The sequence below is a fragment of the Carcharodon carcharias genome, chromosome 1 (genome assembly GCF_017639515.1).
Source record: "Carcharodon carcharias isolate sCarCar2 chromosome 1, sCarCar2.pri, whole genome shotgun sequence".
In the NCBI taxonomy this organism is placed as follows: Eukaryota; Metazoa; Chordata; class Chondrichthyes; order Lamniformes; family Lamnidae; genus Carcharodon; species Carcharodon carcharias.
In genome coordinates this window covers 45,665,050-45,689,198 of record NC_054467.1, presented here as the reverse complement: position 1 = coordinate 45,689,198, position 24,149 = coordinate 45,665,050, and the positions used below count along the sequence as shown (strand labels likewise).

Sequence of the window (24,149 nt, the reverse complement as noted above, 5' to 3'; positions counted from 1 at the left end):
TGACGGTCCAGAGAGTGAGGCCCCACCTACTTTCCCCCCTCCCCCCTCAACACACACACACACACACACACACACACACAGAAAAAGCAGCAGTTTGACTTCATTTGGAAGGTCGGAAGCAGCTGCCAAATGAGGCTGGACAGAAGAGGGATAGATGGCAAGTCCCAAACTGAAGTTGAAGCCAGGATTCCAGAGGGACTGGATTCTTGGAGAGGAAAATGCAGAGACAGTAGATTTCCCAAAAGAACCAAAAGGTCCAAAGGCCAAGGAGTGAGACAGAAAGGAACGGTCGCAAGAAGAACTTCTAGTCAAGGAAGAACAAGAGTCCAGAAAAGGTCTTGTTCTCTGGAAGTTACAGTAATGAGCAGGGAGGAAGGCTCCAAGCTTCAAGCTTAAAGAGACGAAAGCTGCAGGAAACGGATTTAAACAATGTAGATGTCCGGGAAGCCAGAAGGTCCAAGGAAACAACTGAAGGTTTGTAACTCTTTACTATGGGCACGTGAAGCAGTGTTGTACTGTTGACGGCTAAGTCAGTGAGGGAAAGTACGTGGATGAAAGCTTGATCGCATGTGGTGATCCAGGGGAGAGGAACAGTGGAAGGAGTGTTCAAAACTCTGGAAGTGGACCCTTGTGCAAGGCATCTGAGAGAAAGCATAATTTTGGGAGAAGATTCCAAAGTGAGTTCTTGGAGAGTGGAGATTGGAAACCCTCAAGTTAAAGATGGAGTTTAGTGAGACTGGTTGGCTCACTGGCTCACAGTGTGACACGTGTCTTGCTGGTGTTGGGGGGGGCACAGTTGAGGAGGGATTCATAGCATCTGTTTGGGGTGGCATCTGTCACTTGATTTCAGAGTGTGGTGTGCCTGATCATAGGCCGCCTATTGGTTTGCATGGACTGTAAACATTAGAGTATAAGATAGCTTTTGTAACTTGTGTTATCCTTACAAATCTACATATATCTGTAAAGGTGTAGTTGTGGATGAAGAAGTATTGCAATAGTTCATGTTTGCATGTTTAATAAATGTTTTATTATTTTATAAAAAGTTCATCAGCTGACTCCTGTGACTCTGTTCAGTAGGCACTCTCCACTTATCTAAGTAAAAAATAAAAGTTAGAATCTATCAAACTGTGTCCCACCTTAGGATCTGGCTTATTTAGTAGTAATATCAGCTGGGATCATAACAAAGTGGGGGCTTTTGCAGGATTTGAAACACAGACAGCGAGTGATTGGTCGTGGAATAATAATTCATTCGGGATTATCGTTTATAAAATGGAATCTCTTGTGGGATTGGAAATGCTTGAGCATTGGTAGGATCTGTGAATTCTTTTAATGAGTATGTGGAGGTACTGAGGTATTTGACATTGGAATTGGAATTGCTGTGAGGTATAGGAACTGGTTTAGAATTCAAAATGGCTTTGGAGGTTGCTAAGACTTCTTTACAGATGGAAAATGTAACCATGACTGGTCTACAGAAATTTACCAAAAGTAAGCTAACAGAATTGTTGGATAAGTTGGAGTTAGAGTTACCCAAAGGGGCGAGGAAAGCAGACATAGTTGAGGTAATAGCGCAGCATTTGAAATTGGAAGGGATAATAGGGAGACCACGTTCTCCATGGGATGAATCAATGGAGTTAGCTAATATCCAGTTGTGAATGAAGCAACTTGAACATGAAAATGAACTGAAAAAAAAACTTGAATTGGAGGCATAAGAAAAAGAAAAGGAAAGGGAAAGGGCAGAAAAATAAAAAAAATTGAATTGGAATTGAAAAGGCTAGAGGCAAAGGGAAAAAAAGGAAAGAGAAAGAGAATTTAGGAAGCTGGGACTGGAATTGCAGGCAAGGGAGAAGGAAAAAGAAAGAGACACAAAGGAAAGAGAAAGGGAAACCGGTTTAAAAGGGTGGTGGTTAAAAAGGAGGCTTCAGATGCCGAGGAAGGTTCTGATGGTGAAACAGCCACCTTCAACCCAAAACGTAGTGAGGAGCTGTTTAAACTTGTACTAGCTTTCCAAAGCTCGAGGAAAGCGATGTAGAGACATTCTTTATCCGATTTCAAAAGATGGCAAAACAAATGAAGTGGCCAAAAGAAATCTGGACATTGTTCTTGCGGAGTAGGTTGGTGGGTATCGCTCACAAGGTTTACGTTTCACTTTCAGAAGAGGTATTGGTGGATTATGATGCAGTAAAACAGACTATTCTGAACGCATTTGAATTAATCCCTGAAGCAAGCAGGCAGGAATTTAGGAATATAAGAAAACAGCCTGAGCAGGCCAATATTGAGTTTGAGAGGTTAAAGCAAAGTAATTTTGACCATTGGATATGGGTATTAAAGGTAGATAATTCTGTTGGAAGAATTTAAAGATTCATTTCCTCCAGTGGATAGAACCCATGTTGAAGACCAGAGAGTTAAAACAGCTGGATAGGCAGCGGAGATGGCTGATGATTGTGAATTGGTCCATAGATCCAAATCCTTTTTCAGTCATCCCCATAAACCCGAGAAGGATAGAAGAGGAGAAAGAGAAAGGAAGGGAAGTAGCCAAGGAAGAGAAGGGACATTTGGGAATACCCCGGAAATTTCTCCTCAGACCAGAAAGCAAGGTGCTGAGTGTGGCAGTGACATTTGAAGGCCTAGTGTTTTCATTGTAACAAGTTGGGACATGTTCAAGCATATTGCTGGAGATTAAATGGTAGCCCCAATACAGTAGTGGGAACACCTAAGGAATCCACAGGAAAGGTTGCATCAGAAAAGGAAATGGTTGTCAAAACTGTAGGAGTGGTACAGGGGAAATGTGTCCCCTCAGAACATACAGGAAAGGGGTTATAGTTCAGGATAGTCCAGAGAATTCTTCCTTGATTACTGGTGAAGGAAGTTAGGCTATTAGAGGGCTTGGATGTTTTGTTTCGAAGGGAGAAATGTCCCCTTACTCCTTCAACAAAATAAGTAAACAGATTCAAATTTTGAGAGTTCAGGGGCAGAGCAAACATTGATGGTGGCTGATGAAACATGTTTTGTTCCAGATAGCTTTGTGAAGGAAAACATATTTATAAGGGGTATTAATGAATTTTGTATAATTTACGAACCTGTTTCTTTGTGTAAAGTCAACTTACAAAGTCACTTTGTAACTTAAATTTATTCTGAGTAATGATTTTGCTAGCAAAGACAGTAATGTGGCAATTACTGTATTGCAGCAGGCAGTTGATCATGCAGATCTTAACCAACTTCAGGAAGCTATTGTGGCCAAAAATGAAACATTTGTTGCTGATAACAAACAATTGAAGGAAAACCTGATTAATGTCAAAAAACTCTTTTCACGTGCGAAAGGGGAGTTTACAAATGAAAGAATAGAATTGGTGGGAATTAGTCACAGAAAGTAAAGCACTTGACTGAGGACTTGAAATGTCTAACTGACATTGTAGAAGCAAACTTAACAAAGATCAATCTTCAGTTAAAACTTGATGAGCTTCAAGCATCAGTAGTGTCTGTGAAATATTGTGGAAAATGCCTTGAACAAGAAAAGGAATTGTTGGTAAACCAGAATAATTGATTGAATGCAGAATTAAAAACCAAAACTAATGACCTGTTAGAACTTTGTCGTGAAAAGAGCATTGATATTCTTGAACTTCAATGCAAACTGGAGAAAATGAAGGGGAAGATGTGTGGTATGGAGTGTCATTGTTCTGAAATTGTTCCTGTGAATGAAAGCTCTTTGCTGAATTGTGGTACCAATGAGCAAAGAACTGATCCAAGTAAAATTACTAAAGTATCAACCTCAGTAATGGACAGTATGTAAACAACTAAAGTGCCTGGCAATTGGAAATCAAGAATTGTCAATGAGAAGGACTGAAATTTCAAAATAACTTATCCAAGTCAATGACCAGAGACACTGATTTACAAGTGCTTGCCAGTGCTAATATACAAGATAAAGCATTTGGAATCCAGGCAAATGTACAGTTTGCGCAAGACTATTCAAGATCTGTAGAGGAATGGAATTCGTGGATTATGTAAAAGAGTTGAAGGGTCTGAACAAACTATGAAACTCCAAAGGGACAATATAATTGACGCTGCTGAAAGAGAAGTGGAAAAGACCTGTTCAAAATGGGATTGTGAGAAACAACAAGATAATAAAAAAATTAAAGATAAAACCAAGCAGGAGTATGAAATACTTATGTATGAACAAAAATAGCATCTCAACAACATCCTTGAAATGGCTAAAAGAGGTTTTGATCAGAGAAGAAATGAAGTGGTAATGCACAAAAATGACATTTTGACTTTGCTAAACCGAAATGAGCATCTGCCACATTTGAGTTCAGAAATGAGCTTAAAGATGGAATTATGCCTACAGCTATCAAAAAGGATGATTGGGCAATGGACTTAAATGAAACATTCTTTGCTGAGTTAAAGATTGGGAACAAGAGGAAAAAGAAACAGACGAGTTGAGTCATGATAATATGATGCACAAATTCTGCTAATCTTGTTACATTTATTGACTTTGTTTAAGTACATTTTTGTAATTATATAACGTGTAATTGTGAAACAAGATGGAAAATTTATTTGTATTGTATGTAATAAGCTATTGTTAGAAGTTTATGATGTTACGTTTATGTGAGGCAGATGTAAGGCCATTGTAAAGAAACTTTCACTGTTGTGAAGCTTTCTTTCAAAGGGATAGGTGTTGAGAAATAGAGATAGTTTAAGTAAGATATATGCATATTTGGATATGTTTAAGAATAAGGTATATCTTTAATATTTAAGTTTGATTTGTACTTCTCTATTTATCTATTAAAAAATGAAGGTGACTTTTAGTTTCATTTTAAAAGATGCCTTATAATGAAATTTTTATGACCCTTGAAGGGGAGAAAACAAACAAGAGTAGAAAAAACTATGCCATTGCCCTGTAACAGGATCCAGAGGGGAAGCCCCCCCACCCCGGCCAAACAAATACGCACACATACACACACAGAAAAAACAGCAGTTTGAGTTCAGTTGTAAGCAGTTGCCAAGTGATGCTGGACAGAAGAGAAGTCCAAACTGAAGCTGAAGCTGGGATCTAGAGAGACTGGGTTTTGGGAGAGGGAAATGCAGAGAGAGTAAATTTTCCAAAGGAACCAAATGGTCCCAAGGCCAAGGAGTGAGGAAGAAAAGAAGGGTACCAAGAAAAACGTTTAGTCAAAGTAAGAACAGAAGTCCAGGTATGGCCCTGTTCTGTGGAAGTGACAGTAAGGAGCAGAAAAGAAGGCTTCAAGCTTAAAGAGACAAACACTGCAGGAAGCAGATTTAAAGCAATATAGATGTGCGAGAAGCCAGAAGGTGCAAGGAGACAGCTGAAGGTCTGTAATTCTTTACTATGTGCATGTGAAGCAGTGGTGTACTATTGACGGCTGAGTTAGTGAAGGAGAGTGCCTCGATGAAAGCTTGAACTTATTTTCCATTATTAATCCCCAGGCTTACTTTCTGTGGGACCAACACTCACTTTGTTAACTCTTTTAAAAAAACATCTATTGAAACTCTTAATATCTGTCACTATGTTTCTAGCTAGCTTTCCCTTGTACCCTAATTTTTTGTTCCTTTTTTTGATTCATTCACAGGATGTGGGCTTTGCTGGCTGGGCCAGCATTTATTGTCCATCCCTAGTTGCTCTTGAGAAGGTGGTGGTGAGCTGCCTTCTTGAACTGCTTCAGTCCTTGTGGTGTAGGAAGACCCACAGTGCTGTTAGAGAGGAGTTCCAGGATTTTGACCCAGCAACAGTGAAAGAACAGTGATATATTTCCAAGTCAGGATGGCGTGTAGTTTGGAGGGGAAAGTCCAGGTGGTGGTGTTCCCATCTATCTGCTGCCCTTGTCCTTCTAGATGACAGTGGTTGTGGGTTTGGAAGGTGCTGCCTAACGAGCCTTCGTGAGTTTCTGCAGTGCATCTTGTAGATGGTACACACTGCTGCTACTGTGCATCAGTGGTGGAGCGAGTGAATGTTTGTGGATTGGTGCCAATCAAGCGGGCTGGTTTGTCCTGGACGGTGTCAAGCTTTTTGAGTGTTGTGGGAGCTGCACTCATCCAAGCAAGTGGGGAGTATTCCATCACACTACTGACTTGTGCCTTGTAGATGGTGGTCAGGCTTTGGAGAACCAGGAAGTGAGTTACTCATCACAGGGTTCCTAGCCTCTGATCTGCGCTTGTAGCTATTGAATTTATATGGCTGGTCCAATTCAGTTTCTGGTTAATGGTAATCCCCAGGATGTTGATAGTGGGGGATTCAGTGATGGTGATGCCATTGAACATCAAGGGGCAATGGTTAGATTCTCTCTTGTTGGAAACAAGTTTTTATATTCTGTCTAATATTCTGACCTGCCGCCCATCTTTGAGCAATTATATGCTTTTTCTTTAACTTTGATACTGTCTTTTTTATTTAATCACTGATGGTGGGCCCTCCCATTGAAATTTTTTTTTCTCGTTGTAATGTAGCTATTCTGTGTACTCTGAAATATCCCTTTAAAAGTCTGCCACTTCATCTCTATTGACCTATCCCTTAACCTAAATTGCCAGTTCACTTTTGCTAGCTCTGCTTTCATGCCCCCCATAATTGCCCTTATTTTAGTTTAAAATACTAGTGCTAGGCCCATTCTTCTCTCCCTCAAACTGAATGTAAAATTCAATCATATTATGATCACTGCTACCTAGGGGAGCCTTTGCTATGAGGCCATTAACTAATCCTATCTCATTGCACAATACCAGGTCTAGTATAAACTGCTCCCTGGTTGGCTCTAGAACATGCTGATGTAAGAAATTATCCTAAGAACATTCTATGAATTTGTCATCTACACTACCTTTGCCCACCTGATTATTCCAGTCTATACGTAGATTAAAATCTCCCATGATAATTGCCGTACCTTTCTGTCAAGCTCCCACTATTTCTTCCTTGATATCCCAATCTATCATGTGATTACTGTTAGGGGGACTGGACACCACTCCCACAAGTGATTCTTGCTTTTATCATTCTTCATCATTCCTCATCTCCACCGAAAGCACTTCTATATTCTGGTTTCCTGAACTGAGGTCATCCCTCACTATTGTGCAAATGTAGTCTTTAATTAACAGAACGACCCCTCCACCTTTTCCTAATTTCCTATCCTTCCTAAAAGTCACATACTCTTCAATATTCAGGTCCCAATCTATGCTATCCTGATGCTCAAAGCATCTATTGTAGTATTGTCAGCTGGAATCATTCACCTGGAACCTTGGAGGCCTGAGGTGACTTTTGTCAGCAATGCTTGCGTAGAGACCAGTCTCCAGCAGCCTTTCTCTGTCAATGACAAAGACTGCAAGACTCTTACTTATGATCCTTTATGTGTAGACAGTGGGGACCAGTCTTAAGGAATAAGGCTTAACTAGACTCTCTGGAGAGCCAGCAACATTTGTGACCGCTCCTCATAGCCCACTCTCAGAACCGCAGAGGCACCATTGGCCAATCTAGCCCACTTCAGCAGCTTCCTCGAGAGATTGACATGGGAGGAAATATGTTTTTAACAGATGAATCATTGAGCTGTGAGGAGGGGTCCTATGGGTGGAAGAGGGAAAGAGTGTCATTTTCCCCTGGAGGGTTTTAAAACCTCAGCACTGGGCTGAAGATCCAAATGATCCAGATCGCTGAGTCTTCCAAAGTATGGTTAGGAAGCTTCGATCCAATGTGGAAGCAGGAGATGGCTTCCACATGTATGGTAGATGGTGTTCATTGTGAGTTTGATCTGAGAAAGATAAATCAGAAAATTATCTTAGTGTTTGGAGATTAGGAATTGAGGAGGAATGAAGAGATTTGAGTGTTCGTGCACACAAACCATGAAAAGCCAATAAACCAAAATGAAAAGCTCAGCAAGTTGAAAGTAAAAACTGAGAAAACTCCATTTCAAGTACTGAACCAGCTCTCACTCAACCAACTCCCACTCACTCCAGCCAATCTTTGCTATCCCACCTTTCCAAATTGCAATCTCACCGACCTCCCCTCCCCGTGCCAGTCGCACTATGCTCCCCTCCCTGAGTGCCAATCTCACCAACCACCCTCTCCAACTGCCAATCCCATTAACCTAGTCCTGACTCCCAACTCCCAATCCTCATTTCCCCCCGAGACTCAAATTTCTAAACCTAACCTCCCAAAGCCAAAAATCTCCTAATCCTGCTTCCTCTCTGAGCCTTAATCTCCAGTCCCCTCCCCACCCTTGTAGGTTGAAATTTTACCAGCACGCTGTGGGTCCTGCTGCTGGGATCATATGTGGGTCTTGAGCCTGCATTGCGAACAGTGGAACCACAGAGGAGATTTTACTGGCAACAGCAAATTCAGAGGCTGCTGCTGGGACCCTGTCCAATTAAAGACTGTGGCCTCACTCTCTAAGCTGCCAGCCGAATCAGAGGGCCGGCGGCTCTGCAGTCTCCACAATGCCACTGATTGAGGTGGCCGCTCCTGAGGTTGCAGGGAGAAGGGAGTGCCTCCATATTGAGGTGCCCTCGAAGGAACAGGAAGAAATTTTTTTAATGTGCCAGGGCCCATAAGGCAGGCCCTGTCAATCAGAAGGGTGAACCCTCCAGTGGCAGCATTGGAACTGTAGGAACAGCCATTGCTGTTGGGTGCAGTGGTGCCCTTCTGTGGGCTATTAAGCACCCAGAAATTAAGGCTCCTGCTCCACCCTTTGGGAAACAGCAGGGAGGCCGCCATAATGAAGCTGGTGGGCTCCTCACATGGCAGTTGGAATGGCATTCCAACACTGGTTAAAATGCCGGCAGAGTCATAAAATGGCCATTAATAGACCGATCAATTGGCCACGGGACTCTGCGAATCACTGGGGTTCCTGGTTCTGGGTATATCCTTTGGCAGCAGGAAGACATTGACTTCTCTCCCAATGCCTTCTGTTGCCATTTTACCACCTTTCCCACCTGCCAACCAGTCTCCCAAGCCCAATCACACCAACATCCTATTCTCACTTTGCAATTTCCTGACCCACATCTCTGCTTCCCAAACACTTAAGTCCCCCTCTCCAAGTCTCAATAACACCTCCAAATGTCTCCCTCCAAACTCCAAACTCTCCAACCCCTACACTCCCTCCCAATCCTCCAACCTCCTCATCTCTGAGTCGCAGTCTTCCAACTTCACTTCCCCTTACCCAAATCTCCCACACCTCTGCTCTCAAAATTGAATCTCCCAAACCCCCTCCCCAAGCCCCAATCTGACCTTTGTGCCCAATCTCATTGACACCACCCTGCTCCCTCTTCCCCACCCTCCCAGGATCTCAAACTTCCTACTCCACTCCCAGAGTAATAATCTCCTGAGCCCATTTACCTCACCCCACCCCCCGCACCCCGCGGCCTCATTCCCATGTTTTTGATATTGTTGGTTGAGGGAGGAATGCTGTCTGGGGATACTGGAAGAATTCCCTGCTCATGTTTGAATAATGCCTTGGAATCTTATAGGTCCAGCTTAACACCAGGCCCTCAATTTAATGACTCACTTGATGATGCACTTTCATCAATGCAGCATACAATACTGCACTGAAATGTCAACTCAGATTATATACTTAAATCCATAGTGGGACTTTGAAACTTGTGCTTATACAGGGTAATGTATTTCAAAGTTGGAAGCAAGTCAATAATTAATCTTAACACTTTTTGTTCCAACCTTCAGGCATCAACATATAAAAGATAATTAAGAAATATATTGTTTGCTGTAACAGAATTAAGTAGATATCCTTATCAGGAAGTTAAGTACTTTAGTATCATTATTCAGTTGTTTACAGCAACCAGAAGAGTGGCTAACCTTAATGAAGGTTTATTTTGGGTTCAAAAGTTCAAGGTATTTGGTAGGAAAGTTTCCACACACCGCTCTTATTGGCCAACTAAGATAATGTTCTGGGGAGCAGATGAGTTCAGGGCGGCCCTAATTCAAGTTAATTGTATTGACCCATAAGGAGTAGAAATCGGTCAAGCTTCAGCATTGTATCCTGACTTAATATTAAGCTTCCCCCTTGGGATCGTATTTTTTCAAGCTATACATGAAATCCTGAGGGAACTTGATAGGAAAGGATGTTTCCCCTTGTAGGAGAGACTAGAACTAGGGGCACAGTTTAAAAATATGGGGTCTCCCATTTAAGACAGAGATGAGATGAATATTTTTCTTTCAGAGGGTTGTGAATCTTTGGAACTCTCTTCCCCAGAGAGCGTTGGAGGCAGGGTCATTGAATATTTTTAAGGTGGAGATAGATTCTTGACTGATGAGGGAGACAAAGGTCATCGGAGTGAGTGGAGTGTGGAGTTGAGGCCACAATCAGATCAGCCATGATCTTATTGAATGGTGGAGCAGACTCAAGGGGTGAAATTGCCTACCTCTGCTCCTAATTCATATGTTTGTATGTTTGTACTTCCAAGGGAAATTGTTGTTTAGACTTATGCTCTGGCAACATTACCTTTCTGCAGATACATAGAAGATTTCAAGCTATCCAACTATGATCTGAGGATAAATACAACACCAGCAGAGACTTGTTTTAATTTGTTTATGGAATGTGGGCATCACTGGCAAGGCCAGCATTTATTGCCTATCCATAATTGCCCTTGAGATGGTACTGATGAGTCACCTTCTTGAACCGCTACAATCCATATTGTGTGGGTACATCCACAATGGTATTAGGTAGGACAATCCAGGATTTTGGCCCAAAGGTGATGAAGAGACAGTAATATATTTCTAAATCAGGATGGCTTGTGACTTGGATGGGAACTTGTAGTTAGTAATGCTCCCAACAGCCTGTTTTCCCTGCTCTATTAGGTGGTAGAGGTCACAGATTTGGAAGGTGCTGTTGAAGGAGGCTTGGTGAGTTGCTGCAGTGCATTTTGTGGATGGTGGAGACTGCAGCCATGGTGCACCAGTGATGGAGGAATTGAATATTTAAGGAGCTGAATGCTAATTATGTATTAATTGTATGCAGGTGGTGGGCATTAACTGGGGATTCGCTTGTGCCCCCCCTCTGTCTGAAGCTGACTGTGATTATGGTTGATGAGATGAAAACGCAGGTTGCCAAGAAGGGTGCCAAGAAAGCACAGAAAAAGTTGCCCGCGAAGGGCAGCAAGAAAAGGAAAAGATACAGGAAAAAAAGTTACTCCATCTACATCTACAAAGTGATGAAGCAGGCTCACCCTGACACCAGCATCTCCTCCAAGGCCATGAGCATCATTAAATCGTTTGCGAACGATATTTTTGAGCGCATCGTAGGTGAGGCTTCCACCTGGCCCATTACAACAAGCTCAGCACCATCAGCTCCTGGGAGATTCAGACCACCGTGCGCCTGCTGCTGCCCAGGGAACTGACCAAGCATGCTGTGTCGGAAGGAGCAAAGGCGGTGACCAAGTACACCAGCCCCAAGTGAAACTCCACAACGGACTGAAAATATTCAAAAGCCACAGCCTGAAACTGTGGTTACTGGATGAGGAAGTGCATGTTTGCAATGTGTATCTCTGTAAATAAATGTTTATAAAAATAAGTAATAATTGGCTTTAGTTCTATCCTTCACCATGTGGCTTCTGGAATATGACATGGTATCAGAGGATGGTTGCCTAAAGGTGAAGGTTGGAAACTAAAGGCAAAAAAATCAAACAGAAAATTCAAATAGGGCGATATTTGGATGGATTAGTTTTGTCCTGTTTCTTGTGCACAGGACTAGCTGGGCAATTTCCCACAATGTCTTGATTTTAAAATTAACATCCTCTTGTTCAAATCCATCAGAGCCTCACCCCTTCCTACTGTTTTGACGTCTTCCAATGTTAGAGGGGAGGAGGTGGTGGTGGCATAGTGGTAATGTCACTGAGTGGTAATGTCACTGGATTAGTAATCCAGAGGCCAAGGCTAAGGCTTTGGGTACACGAGTTCAAAACCCACCATGGAATCTGGTATCAAAAGCTAATCTAATGCTGACCCCGAAACCATTGTCGATTGTCGAAAAAAACCTATCTGGTTCACTAATGCTCTTTAGGGAAGAAAATCTGTCATCTTTACCTTCTCTGGCCTCCATTTGACTCCAGACACATAGCAATGTAGTTGGCTCTTAAATGCCTTCTGAAATGGCCTAGCAAGCCACTCAGTTGTATCTAACCACTACGAAGTCTAAAAGGAATGAAACTTGGATGGACCACCCGGCATTCACCTAGGCACTGGAAGTGACAATGACACACCCAACCCTGTCAAAGCCCTCCTTACTAACATCTGGGGCTTGTGCCAAAATTGGGAGAGCCGTCTCACGGACTAGTGAAACAACAGCCTGACATAGTCATGCTCACCGAATCATACCTTACAATGTCCCAGACACCACCAACACCATCCCTGGGTATGTCTTCTCCCACCAACAGGACAGACCCACCAGAGGTGGCAGCACAGTTGTATACATGTGGGGGGAGTTGCCCTGGGAGTCCTCAACATCGACTCTGGACCCCGTGAGGTCTCAGGACATTAGCTCAAACCTAATTACCACCTGCTGATTGCTACTACTGTTCCCCTCAGCTGATGAATCAGTCCTTCTCCATGTTGAACACCATTTGCAGGAAGCACTGAGGATGGGAAGGGCACAGAATGTACTCTGGGTGGGTGACTTCAATGTCTATCACCAAGAGTGGCTCGGTAGCACCAGTACTGGCTGAGTCCTAAAGGACATAGATGCTAGACTGGGTCTGCAGCAGGCGGTGAGGGAACCAACAAAAGGGAAAAACCTACTTGACCTTGTCTTCACCAATCTACCTGTCACAGAAGCACCTGTCTATGACAATATGATAGGAGTGACCCCTGCACAGTCCTTGTTGAGATGAAGACCTGCCTTCACATTGATGATACCTTTCATCATATTATGTGGCACCACCACAGTGCTAAATGAAATAGATGACAAACAGATCTAGCAACTCAAAACTGGGCATCCATGAGTCACTGTGAGCCATCGGCAGAAGCAGAATGATATACAACAACAATCTGTAAACTCATGACCTGGCATATCCCCCACTCTAACATTACCATCAAGTTGAAGGATGAACCCTGGTTCAATGAAGAGTGCAGCAGAGCATGTAACTGCTTCAACACCAGGCATAACTAAAAATGAGTTGTCAACCTGGTGAAGCTGCAAAACAGGACTACTTGCATGCTAAACAGTGGAAGCAGCATGAGATAGACAGAGCTTAGTGGTCCCACAACCAATGGATCAGACCAAAGCTCTGCATTCCTGCAACATCCAGTCATGATTGGTGGTGGACAATTAAACAACTAGCTGGAGGAAGAGGGGGCCATAAATTCCACATCTCCAATGATGGGGGAGCCCAGCATATCAGTGCAAAAGGCCAGGCTGGAGCAATTGTAGCCATTGTGTGCCAGAAATGCCGAGTGGATGATTCATCTTGGCCTCCTCCTGAGGTCCTCAGCATTACATATGCCAGTGTTCAGCCAATTTGATTCACTCCATGTGATGTCAATAAACCACTGAAGGCACTGGACACTACAAAGGCTATGGGCCCTGACAACAATCTGGCAAAGACTTGTGCTCCAGAACTAGCCCTGTCCCTAGCCAAGCTGTTCCTTTACAGTTATAGCACTGGCAACACTGTTCCATTACAGTTACAACGCTGGAAACTAAGGGAAAAAAAATCAAACAGAAAATTAAAATAGGGTGGTATTTGGATGGATTGGATTTGCCCTGTTTCTTGACAATGTGGAAAATTGCCCAAGTATGTCCTGTCTACAAAAAGCAGGACGAATCCAACCCGGCCAATTTTCACTCCATCAGTCTATTCTTGATCATTAGAAAAGTGATGGAGAGTTTGTTGACAGTGCTATAAAACAGAACTTACTTGGTAATAAACTGTTCACTTAAGCTCAGTTTGGGTTCCACCAGGACCACTCAGCTCCTGACCTCATTACAAACTTGGTCCAAACTTGGACAAAAGAGCTGAACTCCAGGGGCGAGGTGAGAGTGACTGCCCTTGACATCAAGGCAGCATTTCACCAAGTGTGTCATCAAGGAGCCCTTGCAAAACTGGAGTCAATAGGAATTAGGGGGGGGAACTCTCTGCTGGTTAGAGACATGCCTAGCACAAAGGAAGATGGTTGTAGTTGTTGGAGGTCAATCATCTCAGTCCCAGGACATCACTGTAGGAGTTCCTCAGGGTATTTTCCTCAGCCCAATGTCTTCAGCTGTTTCGCCAATGATCTTCCTTCCATCATTAGGTCAGAAGTGGGGATGCTCGCAGATTCAGTACCATTCATGACTCTTCAGGTCCTGAAGCAGTCCATGTCCATATGCAGTAAGACTGGACAATATTCAGGCTTTGGCTGATAAGTGGCAAGTAACATCTATGCCACACAAGTGCCAGGCAATGACCAAGAGAAAACCTACCCATCGCCCCATGACATTTAATGGCATTGCCTTCCACGAATCCCCTCTATCAATATCTTGGGGGGTTACCATTGACTACAAACTGAACTGAACCAGCCACATAAATACTGTGGCTACAAAAGCTGGTCAAAAGCTGGGAATTCTATGGAGAGTAACTCACCTCCTGACTCCCCAAGCCTGTCCACCATCTACAAGGCACAAGTCAGGAGTGTGATGGAATACTCACTCCCTCCACCACCGACACACAGTGGTAGCAGCGTGTGCCATTTACAAGATGCACTGCAGGAATTCACCTTTGACAGCATCTTCCAAACCGGTGACCTCTACCACCTAGAAGGACAAGGGCAACAGATACATGGGAACACCACTACCAGCAAATTCCCACATTTATCCTGACTTGGAACTATATCACCGTTCCTTCATTTCACTGGGTCAAAATCCTGAATCTCCCTTCCTAACAGTACTGTTGATGTTCCTACAATACATGGACTGCAGCAGTTCAAGGAGGCAGCTCACCACCGCCTTCTCAAGGGCAATTAGGGATGGGCTAGCCAGTGATGCTCATATCCCATGAACGAATATAAAAAGACTCTTATATTTTTGAACTCTGACCTTTTGCACATTCAGCATTCCTTTCTCTCCACAACTGGTGGTTGTACTTTCAGCCATTTGGGCCCTAAGCTCTGGAATTCCTGCCCTTAACCTCTCTGCCTCTTCATCTCTTTTAGGAGACCTCTTTAAATCTAACTCTTTACAGAAGTTTTAAATTGGCCAGCCTAATATCTCCTTCTTTGGCTCGATACCTATTTCTGTATGAGTGTACTCCTTTGAAGTTTCTTGTGATGGCTTCCTGCAGCAAAGGCACTATACAAAAAATGTTGTCATTTTGCCATGCTAAGACTGTCAGAATAATTGTGCTTGGAATCCAGAAGATGGCATGATGATGTTGTGCTCACCTTCCTATAAAGTCTGCCTTAAATATTCTCAGGTTGAATATAGAAATTTCAGAGGCAAAGAGAGAGTATGAGAATAGAGGGGCAGCTAACATAAGAGGAAATCCAAACGTCTTCTACAGGCTTATAATAAATTGTAAAAGAAGTAAGAGGAGGGGTGGGGCCATTTAGAAACCAAAATGGAGAATTATGCCTAGAGGCAGAGGACATGGCTGAGGTCCTACATGAGTACTTTGTATCCGGCTTTACCAAGGAAGAAGATGCTGCTAAAGTCACAGTGAAAGAAGAAGTAGTTGAGATATTGGATTGGCTAAAAATTGACAAAAGGGAGATATTAGAAAGGTGGACATGTGGCAAATGGAATTTATCACAGACAATTGTGAAGTGATACATTTTGTCTCCAACGGAGGTGGGAATAGGGTCAGGAAAGCTGAAATCTTGAAGCTTTTCACTGCAAAAATGGATTTCTTCTTCCTTTCCGATCCTGTGCTATTTTTGTGGCTTTTTTGTAGTTCGGGAAGCCTTGGGTCACATCCCCACATGCACCGCTTCTGAGGTCAAAGTCACCATTGTTAGCCCTATTAGAAAATTTGAACCTCCTCCATCCCTCAAGTTTTGTGAGCTGATGTGGCTTTGGAAGGCCTAAAAAAGACCACCGCATTGAAGACTACGTGACCACTGAGATGAAACACCATCTGCAGCATAAAAAAGGTGCTACCTGTTTTTCAGTTTCAGTAGACCCCATTGTTTAGATTTCCCAGGGTCTGTGGTTACACCTGAGCCTATGATGAATGCTTGGCTGAGTTTCAAAAGTTCCAGAATCACCTCAGCAAGGGGTTGTGTTCAGATTTTGATTGACATTTTTAAGAGCTGATTAAGGAATTTGGTGTAATATGTGGTTAAGTGCTTGTTTTTACAACAGATTGACCACTTGAGGGGATTTATAATTTTTGAATGGAGTTTATGAATGAGAAATCTTTTTTGTATGAAGTGTCTTTGAATGAATGCTCTATTAGATTGTTAGAAGTTTATTTTTATTGTCCATTTCAAAGACATCTTGAGGTTTGCCCATAGTAAATACTGGGCGAGTGGATGTGGGGAGCATGGGAGGTATGAAGGGGCATGGAGGGACATGGGTGTATGAGGGGGCATGGGGGAATATAAGGGGTCATGGAAATATGAGGGGACATGGTGAGCATAGAGGAGGATTGGGGAGTATGAGATTGCATGGAAGGGGCATGGGGAGTCTATGGAGGCATGGCAGCATGAGGCATGAGGTTATGAGGAGGCATGGAGGGTATGAGGGAGCATGGGAATTATGAGAGGGCATGGAAGGGGCATGGGGTAGCATGGGCTATATGAGGGGGCACAGGAAGTGCGTGGAGGCTGAGAGGTGAGGCTTAGGGGCCATAAGAACAGTATTGGAAGCTGGGCTGCCATTCCCGAAAAACCAAAGCGGGCTTTCTAACCAGATGACTCAGCACTTGTACTCCTCCCACACAGCATTGCAGCTTGCAAAACCAGTGCCGTCTCCACCCACGTCTCCCAGAGACAAAAAATATTGCAGGAATGGGATTCAGAAGTGGGTTCGGGTTTCTGATGCCGTAAGAGGGCCTGATTCGCGTTTCCCTGGCTGAGACAAAAATCTGGGCAATGGTGTACAAGCAAAAGAAAGTTATATACATACACAAGTTTGGCCTCAATTGGAGTATTGTGTTCAATTAGGAAGGATGTGAAGATTTTAGAGAAGGTGTACAAAAGTTTTATGAGAATGGATCCAGGGATGAATGACTTCAATTATGTGGACAGAGTGGAAAAGCTGGAATTGTTCTCGTTGGAGAAGAGAAAGTTGAGAGGAGATTTGATTGAGATGAGATGTTCAAAATCATGAGCGTCTAGCCAGAGTAGTTAGGGAGAAACTCTTTACATTATCAAAAGAGTTGAGAACTAAAGTTCACTGATTTAAAGTGATTTGCAAAAGAATCAAAGGCAACATGAGAACAATCTTATAGTCATCGAATGTTCGGGATCTGGCATGCACTGCTGAAAGGGTGTTGAAGGCAGTTCCAATTGCAGTTTTCAAAGGGAATTTGGATAATCACCTGAAGGGAGAAATTTTGGAGGCCAATGGGGAAGGGTGTGGGAATGTAAATAGCTCAGTTGCACTTCCAGAGGGATGGGATACGCTTGATGGGCTAAATGGCCTCCTTCTATGCTGCAGTCTTTTTACAGAACAGAACAACCTGCATTTATATAGCACCTTTAGCGTAAAACATCCTAAGTTGCTTCACAGGAGTGACTGTCATGCACTAATTTGACAGGGAGCCACATAGGGAGATGGTAAAATTGATAATCAAATGTTTGGACAAAATGGTTAACTTTAAAGAGCTCCTTAAAAGAGGACAGAGAGGCCTGGGTAGGGAATTCCAGAGAGGCCTAGGCAGCTGATGGCCGCCAATGTTGGAGGGATTAAAACCCGGGATGCATAAGATGTCAGAATTGTAGGAGCACAGAGATCTTGAAGGCTTGTCAGGCGGGAGGAGGCCGCAGAGATATGGGGGACTGACGCCATGGAGGGATTTGAAAACAATTGTAAAAATGTTAAAATTGAGTTCTTGCTGGGCCAAGATCCAATGTATGCCAACAAGCACAAAAGTGATGTGTAACATAGAAGTGATATGAGTTAGGTTTCAGGCAGCTGAGCTTTGGATGAGCTCAAGTTGTGTAGGGTTGAAGTGGGAGGCCAGCCAGGAGTTTATTGGAATAATCAAGTTGAAATGTAACAGAGGCATGAATGAAGGTTCAGCTGCAGGTGAGCTAACATGGGGTGGTGTTGAGTGATATTATGGAGGTGGAAGTAAGCAGCCTTGCCAATGGAGCAGACATGTGACCAAAATGCCTATCCTGGTAAGAATTAGAGCACCAAATGTTCTGGTTTAGCCAAAACATTTGTCAGGAAAGGGGATGAAACTGAAGGCTAGGAAATGGTTTGTGGTAGGAACCAAAGACCAAAGAACCAAAGGGTCTTCTCAGTATTTAGCTAGAGGACATTTCTGCTCATCCACGTGTCAGATAAGCAGTGTGTCAAATCAGAGACAGTAGAGGGGTTGAGAACACTGTGTCTTAGAGCTGGATGTCATTAGCATACTTGTGGATGCCATGTCTGTAAATGATGTCCTTAAGGAGGCAGAATGTAGGTGAGAAATAGGAAGGGACCAAGAAAACCTCCTTGGAGGACTCCAGAGGTAACAGTTCTAGTTGGGACCACTGAAGGTGACTCTCTGGCTATGACTGTATAGATAAGATTGGAACATGTGAGGACAGCCCCATCCAGCTGGAAGATGGGCAATAGATAGATCAAGAAGGATGAGGAGGGATGGTCACAATCACATAGAATATCATTTGTTACTTTGAAAAGAGTGGTGCACTTGAAATGTGAATGGAGTGATTCAGTATCGAGTTGCGGGAAAGATGGGCATGGATTTGCGAGGCAACAACATGTCCAAGAAATTTGGAGAATTTTAACATATTTCAGCAGAAATGCTTCCTCATAAATGAAGAAAATAGGAAAATATCTTACCCTGTTTTAGTCAGTAGACTGTGCACCTGCTTATGCACAGGTGCACAGCCACATAGGGGACTGTGCAGGAGACAAACAGGCCTCATATAAACAGTGGTTCCTTTAAGATGCATGGCTGCGCATCAATCTTAAAGGGACCTCACAGCAAGGGGAAATTAAAGGTTATGTTGATAGCATGTGTTTTTGGTGGTCATCTGTGTATTGGAATTAGCAGTGTTGTCTCCTCTAGTGTAAGAACTATACTTTATCCCTTCCAATATTATCACTTGAACAGGATCAGCGCTCTACATTGTATGTATTCAGTTGTGTTAGCACAGCATGTTATTTATACTGAGTAGTTAGTATTGCCCATTCTCTGAACTTCTGTGTTAAACACTGTGCATTCTCTGAACTTTGGCTTGCTTGATGATGACTGGATCAAATTATACATTCTTGAGTATTGTCATCATACTTCTAGTGGTGAGAGTTGTATCTCTTTCTAGACTAATACAAATGAAAGCTGAAGGCAGACATAGAGGTTAAACACAGGTCTTTAATGGAGGCTTCTTATTGCTGCTACATGTACTGATCACTGTACAGACCAAGATGGCTGCTGCACACATGACATTGCATCACCTACTGTGAGGACAACTATTTACATTTATATATAAGCAAGCATACTACCACAACAGTGAGAGTAAACTTTTCCTTTATTTGTATTAATGCCACTGGACAAGATTATGACCAAAGCCTCTGCTATTTTTTCCCTCGGCAACCTACGATCTGCACTATGGCCGGGATTTTCCGCCCCAGTTTGCAATGGGTATGTTTGGTGGCCAGATCGGAGAACCTCAGGAGAAGGCACGAGTCGCGTTTCCCGACAACGTAAATCCAGGACCCAATTGTCCACTCCCCCTGTCAGTGGTGGGCCACATTGCCCATCGTCGAGCATCGGAAACTTAATTTTAATAAATTTGCATCTAATTATTGTGGCCACATGCTGGAATCATCCACCTGCGTCAGTGTGATTTATAACTGCCTTTAAAAGGTGTGAACCTGGCGATCTCAACTTCGAGGGGAACTGGGAGGTGAGTGCATACAACTTTGCACAGCACTCGCAATGATCCCAGCAGCTCCGCAGATTCGGGGGGGCACAGGCAATTCTCCGCAGTAGCTTCTTCGTGGCTGGCTTGTGGTGCTGGGGCAAGGACAGCAGTGCCGGGGAAAAGGCAACCTTGCATAAGGGTGACAGTACAAGGCGGCGGTCATAGAAGCACCAACTGAGTTTTGAGCACAAATACATGCGGGGGGTTGAGGGAGGGAGAAAATAGCCGGGCCAATGGCACTCCGCCGCAGCTGTGAGCATTTAGCTTGAGCTCAATGGACAGGCTTGGAATCAGCCTAGTCAAGCAATTGTGCCCAATCAAGCAATACTAATTCCTCACAGTGCCAATGATTGCTCCTCTACTGTTAACCCCTCATGCCCAGACTTCAAACTCAAATGAAGGCTATGGTGGTGCAGAACCATTGTGTGACTGGTCAAGCTTGAGGATCCTGTTGGGAAAGTTAGCCATTGAACACTGACTGAAGGGTGTGCTCCTAGTCCCTTGCATTATATCTCAGTTGACATTGAAAAGTCATCCTCAAGCAAACCACGAAGCCTTGGAGTCCAGGTTAGGACAATGCCTATCCCTGAGATGAAAGTTCAGGATGCAGTCGAGTGGCCAAAGCTGCTACCATTCAGTCATGCGGCCTGGGGCGGTGCTGGGTGTGGGCATGCTCAGCCATCATGCGCACTAAACACTGGACATCCATGTGGTGGCCTTGAGAGGCAGCTGCAGGCGATGACTTGACGAGTAGTCCTTAGGAGACAATTGCTGACCCTTGCATCTCTTTGATACTACAGTGAGGAGACCATCAAGAACATGGAGTCTGCTGATCTTGCTGTCTGCCTGATTGCTTATAAGCAGGAGAGAAGAAGGAGTAACATAGGAATGTAGGAACAGGAGAAGGTTATTCGGCCCTACAAGGCTGCATCGCCATTCAATATGATAATGGCTGATCCTCTATCTCAATGCCGTACTCCTGCACTCTCTTCATATCGCTTAATGCCTCTAGAGTCCAGAAATCTATCTTATTTCCTTCTTAAATATATTCAGTGACTTGGCCTCCGCAGCCTTTGTGGTAGAGAATTCCATAGGTTCATCATTCTCAGTGAAAAATTTCTCCTCATCTCTGTCCCATATCCTGAGACTGTGACCTCTTGTTCGAGACCCTCCTGCCAGAGGAAATATCATCTAGTCTGTCCATCCCTATCAGAATTTGATATGTTTCAATGAGATCTCTCGTTCTTCTAAACTTCAGTGATAACAGGCCTAGTCAGCCCAATCTCTCCTCATACAATAATCCTGCCATCCCAGGAATTAGTCTGGTGAACCTTCGCAGCACTCCCTCTATGGCAAATATATCCTTTCTTAGGTAAGGAGAACAAAACTGCACACAATGCTCCAGGCATGGTCTCACCAAGGTCCTGTACAGCTGTAGTAAGATGTCCTTGCTCCTGTACTCAAGTCCTCGCGCAGTGAAGGCCAACATACCATTTACCTTCTTAACTGCTTGCTGCACCTGCTTGCTTGCTTTCGGTGACTGGTGTACAAGGACACCCATTTCCCAAACTATCACCATTTAAATAATACTCTGCCCTTCACACTGCATCTGCCATGTATTTGCCTACTCATTCAACCTGTTTAAATTGCCTTGAAGCCTCTTAACACCTTCCTCATCGCTCACATTCCCGCCAAGTTTTGTGTCATCAGCAAACTTGGAAATATTACATTTGGTTCCCTCATCCAAATCATTGATATATATTGTGAATAGTTGGGGCCCAAGCACTGATCCCTATGGTACCCCACCAGTCACCGCCTGGCACTCTGAAAAAGACCTATTTATTCCTACTCCATTTCCTGTCTGCTAACCAATTCTCAATCCATGCCAATATATTACCCCAACTCCATGTGCTTTAATTTTACACACTAACCTCTTATGTGGGACTTTATCAAAAGCTTCCTGAAATCCAAATACACCACATCTACTAATTTTCCCTTATCTATTCTGCTAGTTACGTCCTCAAAGAACTCCTGTAGGTTTGTCAAACATGATTTCCCTTTCATAAATCCATGTTGACTTTGTCTAATCCCATTGATATTTTCTAAGTGTCCTGTTATCACATCCTTTATAATAGAGCCTAGCATTTTCCCTACCACTGATGTTAGGCTAACCGGTCTGTATTTTGCTGTCTTCTCCCTCTTTTTTAAATAGCGGGGTTATGTTTGCCACCCTCCAATCTGCCAAGACTATTCCAGAATCTACAGAATTTTGGAAGATGACAACCCAACGCATTCATGGCCACCTTCTTTAGTACCCTGGGATGTAGATTATCAGGCTTTCAGTTCCATTAGTTTCTCCAGCACTATTGTTTTAGTAATACTAATTTCTTTCAACTCCTCCTTCTCACTAGACCCTTGGTTCCCTAGTATTTCTGGGAAGTTATTTGTGTCTTCCTCTGTGAAGACAGACTTAAAGTAGTTGTTTAATTGCTCTGCCATTTTCTTCTTTTCTATTTTAAATTCTCCCATCTCAGACTGTAAGGGACCTACATTTGTCTTCAATTATCTTTTTCTTTTTACATATTTTTGAAGCTTTTACAGTCCGCTTTTATGTTCCTTGTAAGTTTACTTTCATACTCTATTTTTCCCCTCTTAGTCAATCTCTTGGTCCTCCTTTGCTGAATTCTAAACTGCTCCCAATCCTCAGGCTTGCTACTTTTTCTAGTAACTTTATATGACTCCTCTTTGGATCTAATACTATACTTAATTTCTTTTGTTATCTATGGTTGGGCCGCTTTTCCTGTTGTCTTTTTTGTGCCAGAAAGGAATGTATAACTGTTGCAATGCATATATTTATTCCTTAAATATCAGCTATTGTCTATCCTCTGTCATACCTTTTAATGAAGTTCCCAAATCTATCTTAGCCAAGTCATGCCTCACACCTTTGTAGTTTCCCTTTGTTTAGATTTAAGACCTTAGTTTCAGATCAGACTACTTCACTTTCCATCCTAATGAAGAATTCTATCATGTTATGGTCACTGTTCCCTAAAGGACCCCGCACAACAAGATTATTAATTAAACCCCTCTCATTGCACAATACTAAATCTAGCATAGCATGTTCCCTAGTTGGTTCCTTGTCATACTGGTCTAAAAAAACCATCTCATACGCACTCCAGGAATTCATTCGCCACAGTATTATTCCTTATTTGGTTTGCTTCTTAGCACCATCTAGACTGATTCTACATCTAGATTTTCCGAGCTAATAACCCTTCACTATCGCACTGATTTCATCCTTAACTAGCAATGCCATGGCACCTGCTTTTCCTTTTTGCCTGTCCATCCTATATATCGAGTTCCCTTGGATTTTCCAGTCAGGCGGGCTCGGCGGGAGCGGTTGGGGAGCCGACCGCCACCCGCGACCGGCTCTGCACTGCGACTTCACATGGGTGGGCCAGTTAAGGCCCACCCTGCGTGGATCACGAGCTACCTGTGCTGGGGAGGGGAGGAGGGTAGGAGGGAGAGCGGGCCTGGAGCGCAGCTGCCTCAGGGAGATTGAAGCACTTTTTGAAAAAATTAATAAATGCAATTAAAATTCAATGAAATGTGTCTGTGTCACGTGAGATGGAACATGTTTTTAATTTCAAAAGAGAGTTTTTATTTAATTTGTAATAGCTTTAGGAAATCTCATCCCACCCGTAGATGAGGTTTTCTAAAAATTGTAAAGGCCACTTGGCCTTTTCGCCTGCCCGCCAACCTTAAGATTGGACAGGCAGCTTAAAATTCAGGTTAATTAGGTCCTTAATGGCCTTAATAGGCCTTTCAATTATCGGCACTGAATCCTGTGTGCGCCCACCAAATGAAATGTCGCCTGAGTTCGCGATGACATCAGGACGCACACCCAACACCATTGTGAGTCATTTTACGTTCTGGGTGCGCGCCCGCATGCCGAATGTAAAATTCTGCCCTGTATGTAGATTAAAGTCACCCATGATTACTGTAGCACCCTTGTTATATGCATCTCTAATTTCCTGTTTAATGCCATCCCCTACCTTTCACTACTATTTGCAGACCTACAGACAACTCCCACTAATGTTTTCCTTTCTTTGTTGCTTCTTAGCTCCGTCTAGACTGATTCTACATC

General features: G+C 43.3%; 1 protein-coding gene and 1 pseudogene across 5 annotated transcripts in view; both read left to right on the top strand.

The window, feature by feature from the left end:
* idua (alpha-L-iduronidase) overlaps positions 1–24,149 on the top strand; it is a 325,106-nt gene that overhangs the window by 115,082 nt on the left and 185,875 nt on the right. The window lies entirely within an intron of this gene.
* Positions 11,026–11,390, top strand: LOC121283422 (annotated as a pseudogene).